The sequence below is a fragment of the Eumetopias jubatus genome, unplaced genomic scaffold (assembly GCF_037043125.1).
Source record: "Eumetopias jubatus isolate StellerSeaLion01/CBP00866 unplaced genomic scaffold, mEumJub1_p1.0 scaffold_11, whole genome shotgun sequence".
NCBI classification, from domain to species: Eukaryota; Metazoa; Chordata; class Mammalia; order Carnivora; family Otariidae; genus Eumetopias; species Eumetopias jubatus.
In genome coordinates this window covers 29,936,810-29,947,031 of record NW_028274817.1, presented here as the reverse complement: position 1 = coordinate 29,947,031, position 10,222 = coordinate 29,936,810, and the positions used below count along the sequence as shown (strand labels likewise).

The window sequence follows — 10,222 nt, the reverse complement described above, 5'->3', positions numbered from 1 at the left end:
AATTCACTAAAACAAAGTATCCTGTACTCGTGAGAAAATTTAATAAAGGTATTGGAATATATTTTTTTCCTCAGCTGTAATACATCTATCATACATAGTATCTAAAGTCTCAAAGATATTTTACATTATTTACAATAAATCAGCATGAGATTCAGTTTAATAACACCATCTGACTAGGAATAGAAAGAATTTCAATTTAAATTTCAAGAAATAAGATAGGCTGGCATATTTTCCTTAATCATTACACTGTAAAACAGAGCAATGCTATGCCCAATCCAACAAGACAGGATCATAATCAAATGCCATTTAAAATAAAGAGTCATGGGGACGCCTGGGTGGCTCAGTCATTAAGCGTCTGCCTTCTGCTCAGGTCGTGATCCCAGGGTCCTGGGATCGAGCCCCGCATCAGCCTCCCTGCTCATGAGCAGGAAGCCTGTTTCTCCCTCTCCCACTCCCCCTGCTTGTGTTCTCTCTCTTGCTGTGTCTCTCTCTGTCAAATAAATAAATAAAATCTTAAAAATTAAAAAAAAAAAAGAGTCATGGGGCGCCTGGGTGGCTCAGTTGGTTAAGCAACTACCTTTGGCTCAGGTCATGATCCCAGGGTCCTGGAATCGAGTCCCGCATTGGGCTCCCCCTGCTCTGTGGGGAGCCTGCTTCTCCCTTTGCCTACCACTCCCCCTGCTTGTGCTCTCCCTCTCTGTCAAATAGATAAGTAAAATCTTTTAAAAAATAAATAAATAAAATAAAATAGAGTTATGGTGCTTGCTTTGGCAGCACGCATCCTAAGACTGGAACGACACAGAGATTAGCACGGCCCCTGCACAAGGATGATGCGCAAATTCATGAAGCGTTCCATATTTTAAAAATAAATATATAAATAAAATAAAGAGTTACGAAAATGGAGTATTTTTACTGTTTAATACTAAGTCTTGGAAGGTCAGAAAATCATTTTAATTATTAAAAAATTCAAAAGTAAATCAAAATCCAAGGCAAGACCTATGATTTTTCTGTCCATGCTAATGCATGTTATTAACTATTTTAAAACTTATTCTTCTTTAAAGTAAGGGAAGACACATCTCTGAACATTGAGCGCTAGTGTGTCAGTTTCCAAACAGTTTTCTGATATTGCTTCAATATTGGCTGCATACACTTTTATCCTGCCTCTAAGAGGTCAGTGGTATAGTATGGTCTAAGGTTTTCAACATTGTTTCCAGAGCTTAAAATTTTCAGGTCAACCAGCAGATCTAACAAGTGTCTGAGTCTCATGGGAGGCAACCTTTTTTCATGTTGCTTGTGTTCATGCTGGTAGAAAAGGAACTCATTCCTTTGACTTTCATTTTGGGGTTTATAAAATGAAGTCAAAGTAATAGGTGATGTCAGCATGGACAGAGATATAGAGTGAGATTTCAACATCAGCCCCTCATGAGAAGCAAAATCTTCCAGATTGGGCCATTCTGGAGAGGAGGTAATCACTTGATATGGAGTATTTTCTGGGTCACCAGAAAGGTCCCTCACTTTAAAAAAATTCTCCCTGGAAACCAACCTCCAGGACTCTTTAGAGATTCCTTACTTTGCTTTAAGTCATTGCATTTCTAGAAAGTAAAAGGCAAATACCTCTTGGAGAAATAGTACATTAGCTGTAATCAACAGAAACTAGATTCCTTTGAACATGAAGGGATATGAGTGAAAATGAATATTTGACACAGGTATGACTTCCTAAAGAGCATGGGCGAGTTTGGGATCATGCAGACCTTTTAAGAAAGCTACATGACAAGGGCACCTGGGTGGCTCAGTCGGTTAAGCGTCTGCCTTCAGGCCGGTTATGATCCCAGGGTCCTGGGATCGAGTCCCGCATCGGGCTCCCTGCTCAGCGGGGAGTCTGCCTCTCCCTCTCCTTCCGCCACTCCCCCTATTTGTGCTCTCTCTCGCTCTCAAATAAATAAACAAAATCTTTAAAAAAAGAAAGAAAGCAAGCAAGCTACATGACAGCATAAGAGCATTGGGCGACTAGAACAAAGGGCATCTGTGGGAGGCCATGAGGCCACACGCTAGTTTCACAATTTTGCCAAAGGCCATCCTGCTTCCAGACATACAAAACAGAAAAAATACTGCCTAATTGTAACAATTCTACACACCTTTCCTAAAGATATTCTTGGTATTGGAATAATTTTTATCTTTAGCTTCGTAAGACTGGTCAAGATTAAAATGTAGAAACAAATGGGGCACCTGGCTGGCTCAGTCAGTAGAGCATGCGACTCTTGATTTCAGGGCTGTGAGTTTGAGCCCCACGTTCGATGTAGAGATTTCTTGAAAATAAAATCTTAAAAATAAAATGTAAAAACAAATGAAATCATGAGTATCAGAAGAAAATGTGGCTGAATACTTTTTATATTCTTGAGTGGAAAAGGTCTTTCTAAACATGATGCAAAGCTCAAAGTCATAACATAAAAGACTGATAAATAAACAAACAAAAGTAAAGGACTCGGGTCATGATCCCACAGTCCTGAGATGGAGTCCCATACCGGGCTCCTGGCTCAGTGGGGAGCCTGCTTCTCCCTCTGCCTGCTGCTCCCCCTGCTTGTGTTCTCTCTGACAAATAAAATCTTTATTAAAAAAAAGAAAACTGAAATGCTAAGAAAGAACAGAATCATGTAATGTTCTCCAATAAAACCAACAAGGCATAAAAAGTATAGAAGACAAAAGTGGGAACAAACAGAAAACATTAACAAATATGGTAAATGTTAATCCAACTGCACTTTAAAGGTCAGTGGTCTAAATACACCAATTAAAAGGTGAAGATTGTCAAAAGGGATCAAAAAACAATACCCAACTATATGTTGTCTGCAAGAAATCCACTTTAAATATAAAGATACATATAGATTAGAAGTAAAGGAATAGAGAAAGATACACCATATATATGCAAATAATCATATGAAAAGATGCTCAATATCATTTATCATTAGGGAATTGCAAATTAAAACGAGATTCCACTACACACCTATTAGAATGACCAAAATCCAAAACAATGACAACACCAAATGCTGGTGAGGATGTGGAGCAACAGGAATTCTCATTCATTGCTGGTGGGACTGCAAAATGCCACAGCCACTTTGGAAAATACTTCTGCAGTTTCTGATAAAACTAAACATACTCAGGGCCCCTGGGTGGCTTGGTAAGTTAAGCGTCTGCCTTTGGCTCGGATCATGATCCTGGGGTCCTGCGATCGGGCCCCGTGTCAGGCTCCCTGCTCAGCGTGGAGGTGCTTCTCCCTCTCCCTCTGCCTTCTGCTCCCCCTGCTTGTGCTCTCTTTTCCTCTCTCTCTCTCCCTCTCTGTCAAATAAATGAATAAAATATTTAAAAAAAAACAAAAAACTAAACATACTCGTACCATGCAAACAAACAGTTGTGCTCTTTGGTATTCACCCAAGTGAGTTGAAAACTTATGCCCGCACAAAAACCTGCACACAGATGTTTATAGCACTTTTGTTCATAATTGCTAAAATGTGGGGCACCTGGGTGGCTTAGTCGGTTAAGCATCTGACTTTGGCTCAGGTCATGATCTCAAGGTCCTGGGACTGAGCCCTGCATTGGGCTTCCTGCTCAGTGGGGAGCCTGCTTCTCCCTCTCCCTCTGCCCCTCCCCCCTGTTCATGCTCACACGTGCTCTCTCTCAAATAAATAAAGTCTTTAAAAAATAATAATTGCCAAAACATGTAAGCAACCATGATATCCTTCACTGGGTGAATAGACAACTAAACAGTGATACATCCAGACAATGGAATACTATTCACCACTTTTCTTTTTTTAAAGATTTTATTTATTTATTTGAGAGGGAAAGAGAGCACAGGAGTGGGGACAGGGGCAGAGGGAGAGGAAGAAGACTTCCTGCTGAGCAGGGATCCTGACGTGGGGCTCGATCCCAGGACCCTGAGACCATGACCCGAGCCAAAGGCAGACGCTTAACCAACTGAGCCACCCAGGTGCCCCTATTTACCACTTTTAAAAAACGAGCTATCAAGCCCTAAAAAGACACCAAGGAAACTTAAATTACTAAGTGAAAGAAGTGAATCTGAAAAGGCTATATAGTGTATGTTTCCAACTATGTGACCTTCTGAAAGGCAAAACTATGGGGACAGTAAAAAGATCACGGATTAGCAGAGGTTAGCGAGGAGGGTGGGAGGAATAGGCAGAGCACAGAGAATTGTTAGGGTAGTGAAACTAGTGTGATACTCTAAGTGTGGGTACATGTCATTATACTTTTGTCCAAAACCCACAGGGTATACAACACCTAGAGTGAACCCTAATGTAAACTAGAAACTGGATGATTATAATGTGTCAATGTAGGCTCATCAACTCTAACACATGTGCCACTCTGCTGTGGATGTTGACCATGGGGGAGGCTGTGCACGCTTGGAGAACAGTTCAAATAACAATATAGGGAAAATATTAAATGAATAAAGTGTGCGCAGATCCTTGCGGTGGTGATCAAAATGACAGGACCAGTGCATAACTTGTTGACTTTATTAGAAAAAGTATATTTAAGTATACATCATTAAATGTGAAGGGATAAACAGATAAAAATATAATATATAGCTTCTCAACCGGCAGAAGAAATAAAGGGAACACAGAAAGCTTTATTAATCCACCTGAAGGTTGAAGAGCAGGGGTGTGGTGGGGAGGGGAAGAAGCAAGGAAAAATGGTTGATAAGTGGAATGAAAACTAAGTGAAAAGATGTGAGCTGCATATATATATATATATATATATATATATATATATAATGACACAATTCACATGAAATTTGAAAAAGCCCAGAAGACAAAGCTATTTAATGTTTATGGGTACCTAAATGATAAACACAAAATTTGTGACAGCAGTTATCTATGGAAAGAAAGGAGAATGAGATGAAGGAAGAATATACAGAGTATCTGAACTCTGAACATGTTCATTTCTATTTTCTAGATCTTTTTTATTTTTTTATTTTATTATGTTAATCACCATACATTACATCATTAATTTTTGATGTAGTGTTCCATGATTCATTGTTTGTGTATAACACCCAGTGCTCCATTCAGTATGTGCCCTCCTTAATACCCATCACCAGCCTAACCCATCCCCCCCCAGAACCCTCAGTTTGTTTCCCAGAGTCCATAGTCGCTCATGGTTCGTTTCCCTCTCCAATTTCCCCCCCTTCATTTTTCCCTTCCTGTTATCTTCTTTTTTTTTTTTAAACATATAATGTATTATTTGTTTCAGAGGTACAGGTCTGGTCAGAGGGAGAAGGAGAGAGAGAAGCAGACTCCCCACTGAGTGGGGAGCCTGACAAAGGGCTCGATCCCACAACCCCAAGATCACAACCGGACACTCTTCATGAAATATAGAGGGGTGCCTGGGTGGCTCAGTTGGTTGAGTGTCCCACTCTTGATTTCTGGCTCAGGTTGTAATCTTGGGGTCGTGGGATCAAGCCCTTTGTCAGGCTCCCCACTCAGCGGGGAGTCTGCTTTTCTCTCTCCTTCTCCCTCTGACCTTTCCCCCACTTGCTCTCTCTCACTAAAATGGATAAATCTTTTTTTTTTTAAAGTTTTATTTATTTATTTGAGAGAGAAAGAGACAATGAGAGAGAGAAAGCACATGAGATAGGGGGAGGATCAGAGGGAGAAGCAGACCCCTCGCCGAGCAGGGAGCCCGATGCGGTACTCGATCCAGGGACTCCACGATCATGACCTGAGCTGAAGGCAGTCGCTTAACCAACTGAGCCACCCAGGCACCCTGGATAAATAAATCTTAAAAAAAAAAAAAAAAAGATTTAATGAAGATAGGTGGTGTGTACCCAGGCATTCATTATTTTACTTCCTATTCTTGTCTCTCTGTTTGAAATAATTCTTATTTTAAAAAATAAGTTAAAAAAAGAATGAGGCATAAAGTCATGTATATGTACATATTTTATATGAACAGTTAAAATAACATAGATGTTAGGATAAGCATACAAAAAATACACACTTAACTCTTAAGACTATCTCTAGAGGACTGCATTGCAACCTACTTTCACTGTTATATACTGTAATTTTTTATTTTGTTTTACAGTAAGCATGCATTACTATGGTAATCAGTAAAAATAATTTTTTTTTAAGAAGAAGGGACAATAAAAAAGAAATCAAGGGAGTCTGAACACAACTTTAGTTTTCTTTAGGAAAACTCAACGTAACAACAGTTAAGACAAAAGAAAACAAAAAACCTTCTGGAGAAATGCTATTTCCAAGCAAACGCCCTCTGAATTTATTGTTCCGCTACAGTATGTCAAAATGCTGAGAGAAGCGATAAACAGATCAGTGCAAAATGTAGATATCTTCTTATATTCTCGCTCAGCATTTCCATTATTGCAAGGGGCAAATATGAAAGAATAAAATGTTATGATTTTGATTAAAGGGATGCCTATGTTATCCTATGGCAGCTGGTCTTGCAGATTAGGTCATCCTCAGGCTGTAATTGGATAATGCTGGCCTTGTTGATTTGAAGTAGAAGGCTAATCTCGGCAGTTTACAGTGACAAGGAAACTGTTAAGACTGCTGGCATGGTAACAGGAAAAGAAAAAAACAAAATGTAATGAGAGAGTGGCAGGTATCATTCATTGTACCCCGAGTTTCAAGTATGTTTATATTCCATATAAATCTTGTATATTCGCAAGTATAAAAATCTTAGCATAGATCATGAACATATTGTATCATGAATACAATAACATGCATTTTGTGTATGAGGGCTAATTTTAACCAGAAATCATAGTTCTGAGATGTAAACTTGGAGCCGTGTGAGCATATCTTGAACAGAAACATATCACACATAACAGAGATATAGGATACTGACACTTTCGGTATTATGTGGCAGCATCATTATGAACATATTTTATAAAATGTACCCATGAGTTAGTTCATTATCTTTAATGGAAAAGGAGAATTGCCATAATCATAATTCATAATCCTATTGCTGACATGGAAATAAGTCATATGGTAGCTATTGGAAGAGAAAACTAAAAGGAAAAAAGGTATTTGAATCAAACAATGCAATGTCATATACGTAGGTTTTCCAACACAGGTAGTGTAGTTCTCATTAAATTTTGCTAAGTGTAATGGGCAAATTTTAAAAGATAATTTAATATCAGCATTTCCAAAAAATGGATATGGAAATTTCCCCAAATGGGCCTCCCAAAAAGACAGGACAGAATGAGGTCCACATGTACCTCTAAATTACCTGGAGGAAAAGTAGTCTCTGCCAACATGCTTCACCTTCTGCAGAAACTGCCTTCAAGTTAAAAATTGCTGTGAAATTTAGCAGCATTTGTTAAAAATTTTAAATGTTCATAACCTTTGAGTATAGCCTTTTGACTTCTAGGAAATTATTTTACAGAATCCCATAAGAACACAAAGATGAATGCACAAGGATATTCACTGCAGTATTGTTCATCGTTTTTTGCAATAACTAAAAGGTTGATAGCAATCCAAACGTTCGTCAATAAGGAGATATTTAAATAAATCATGGTATATGCACACAACAAAATGCAATATATATATATTTTTTTAATGACACAGATTCATCAGTACCATCATGGGGAAAGATACACATGCTATATATATTTTTTTAAGATTTTATTTATTTATTTGACAGAGAGAGAAAACAAGCAGGGGGAGCAGCAGAGGGAGAGGGAGAGCAGACTCCCCACTGAGCACGGAGCCTGATGTGGGGCTCAATCCCGGGAGCCTGAGATCATGACCTGAACTGAAGGCAGATCCCTAACTGACTGAGCCACCCAGGTGCCCTATACATGCTACATTAAGTGAAAAAATACACTGTAAAATGCTATCTTGAATATAATTGCACATTCATTGTTGGTATCTGTATGTAAGGAAGAGAAATTAGGGAAATAAGCTGTATACTGTTGACAGTGGAAGCTATGGAAGATTCACTTTTCAGTTTATGTATTTCTGTAGCACTTGAATCTTATACAATGTACATATATTAATTTTGTAACCAGAAAAAATTGGAAATTTTTTGAGACTGAGATTTTATACACACACACATATACATACACACAAACTAGCTTGAGCATTTTGACTTAGTCAAATTAATCAAAAATATATGTAGAAACATGGGACACCTGGGTGGCTCAGTCAGTTAATCATCCGACTTTTAATCTCAGCTCAGGTCTTGATCTCAGGGTTAAGAGTTCAAGCCCTGCGTTAAAAAAAAAAAGTGTGTGTGTGTGTGTGTGTGTGTGTGTGTGTCTATAAACAGACCAGGCTATACAAGCCTGATTTGTGTGTGTGTGTGTGTGTGTGTCTCTATAAACAGACCAGGCTATACAAGCCTGATTTGTGTGTGTGTGTGTGTGTGTGTATAAACAGACCAGGCTATACAAGCCTGATTTTTTTTTCCTCTTTAAGGTGGTGTTATGGACTAGGGCACCTGGGTTGGCTCAGTAGGTGGAGCATGAGACTCTTAATCTTGGGGTTGTGAGTTGAAGCCCCATGCTGGGTGTAGAGATTGCTTAAAAATAAAATCTTGAAAAAAAATAGTAACATGGTGTGATGGACTGAAATCTGTTGTGTCAAAATTCTTATTTTGAAAAAACATTCTTGGGACGCCTGGGTGGCTCCATCAGTGAAGCGTCTGCCTTCCGTGCAGGTCATGATCCCAAGGTCTTGGGATCGAGCCCCGCATCGGGCTCTTTGCTCAGCAGGGAGCCTGCTTCTCCCTCTTCTGCCTGCCGCTCTCCCTGCTTGTGTTCTCTCTCTTTCTCTGTCAAATAAATAATAAATAAAATCCTAAAAAAAAAAATTCTTATTTTGAAGACCTAATCCCCAGTAACTCAGAATGTGACTGTATTTGGAGACCGGTCCTTTAAAGAGCTAATTAGGTTAAAATGAGGTCATTAGGGTGGGTCATAATCCAATGATTGGTGTCTTTATAACAGGAGATTATGACACAGATACACCAAGCAAAGACCATATATGGACACAGCAAGAAAGTGGCCATCTGCAAGCCAAGGAGAAATGCCTCAGAAGAAACCCACCCTTCTGACACCCTAATCTTCGACTTCTAGCCGCCAGAATTGTAAGAAAATAAATGTCTGTTGTTTAAAATACCACTCAGTCTGTGATATTTTGTTATGGCAGCCCTATCAGACTAATACAGACAGTAAACTGATAAGGGAAATTGTAAAAACCACTATAGATCTACATTTTAAAACCTACTTTAAAGCATCAGGGATGACACTTGGAAACGTGCTAAGTGAAAGAAGCCAATCACAAAGACTACACACTATGATTCCATTTATATGAAATGTCCAGAATATGCAAATCTATACAGATATCAGTACCTGCCTAAACCTGAGGGCCTCGGAGAGAAATTAGGAATGACCCCTAATGACCACAGGGTTTCTTCTGGGTGTGTGTCCTTAAAATTGTCCTTTGTGTCCTAAATGTGTCCGAAAATTGACTGTGGTGCTGGCTATAGATCTCTGTGAACACACCGAAACAATTAAAGTATACGCTTTGGATACATTTGGATACACAATACAATGGATAAATTGTATTGTGAACCATATCTCATGAAAACTGTTCTTTGTTTGTTTTAAAGATTTTATTTATTAATAGAGAGAGAGAGAGCACAAGCAGGGGGAGGAGCAAAGGGAGAGGGAGAAGCAGGCTCCCTGCTCAGCGGGGACCCCGGGATCATGGGATTGAGCCCCTCAGTGGGCTCCCTGCTTCTCCCTCTCCCACTCCCCTCCCTTGCTTCTGTTCCCTCTCTCGCTATGTCTTTGTCGAATAAAATCTTAAAAATAAATAAATAATAAATAAAAACGCATTTTACAGACCTAGATGAAAATCACAAAACTGAAAATAGAAAAGTAAGCATAGAGATGAAATCAAAGAATTACTGTACAATAATTTACTCAATTCTATACAAATAAATTTGAAAACAGGTGAAATGGATTATTTCCTAGGAAAATTTGAATCACCAAAATTAGCCCAAGAAGAGATGAAAAATAAACTAATTACTATGAAAGAAACTGGAAATGTTGTCAAAGAATACCCTAACAATCAAGGAGCCCAGAAATGTCAGATAAATTTTACCAAATCTTCAAGTACTGAATAACTCTGATAGGATTTCACCCATTTCATGGCAGGGAAGAATCCAAATTATCTTCTCAAATTTCAAGGAAAGGTTGGGC

At 38.8% G+C, this 10,222-nt stretch overlaps 1 non-coding gene across 1 annotated transcript; it reads left to right on the top strand.

The window, feature by feature from the left end:
* Positions 1–758: 758 nt before the first annotated feature.
* Positions 759–862, top strand: LOC114197018 (U6 spliceosomal RNA). Its single transcript, XR_003606846.1, has one exon. It is a non-coding gene; the product is annotated as a U6 spliceosomal RNA (small nuclear RNA).
* Positions 863–10,222: the final 9,360 nt, after the last annotated feature.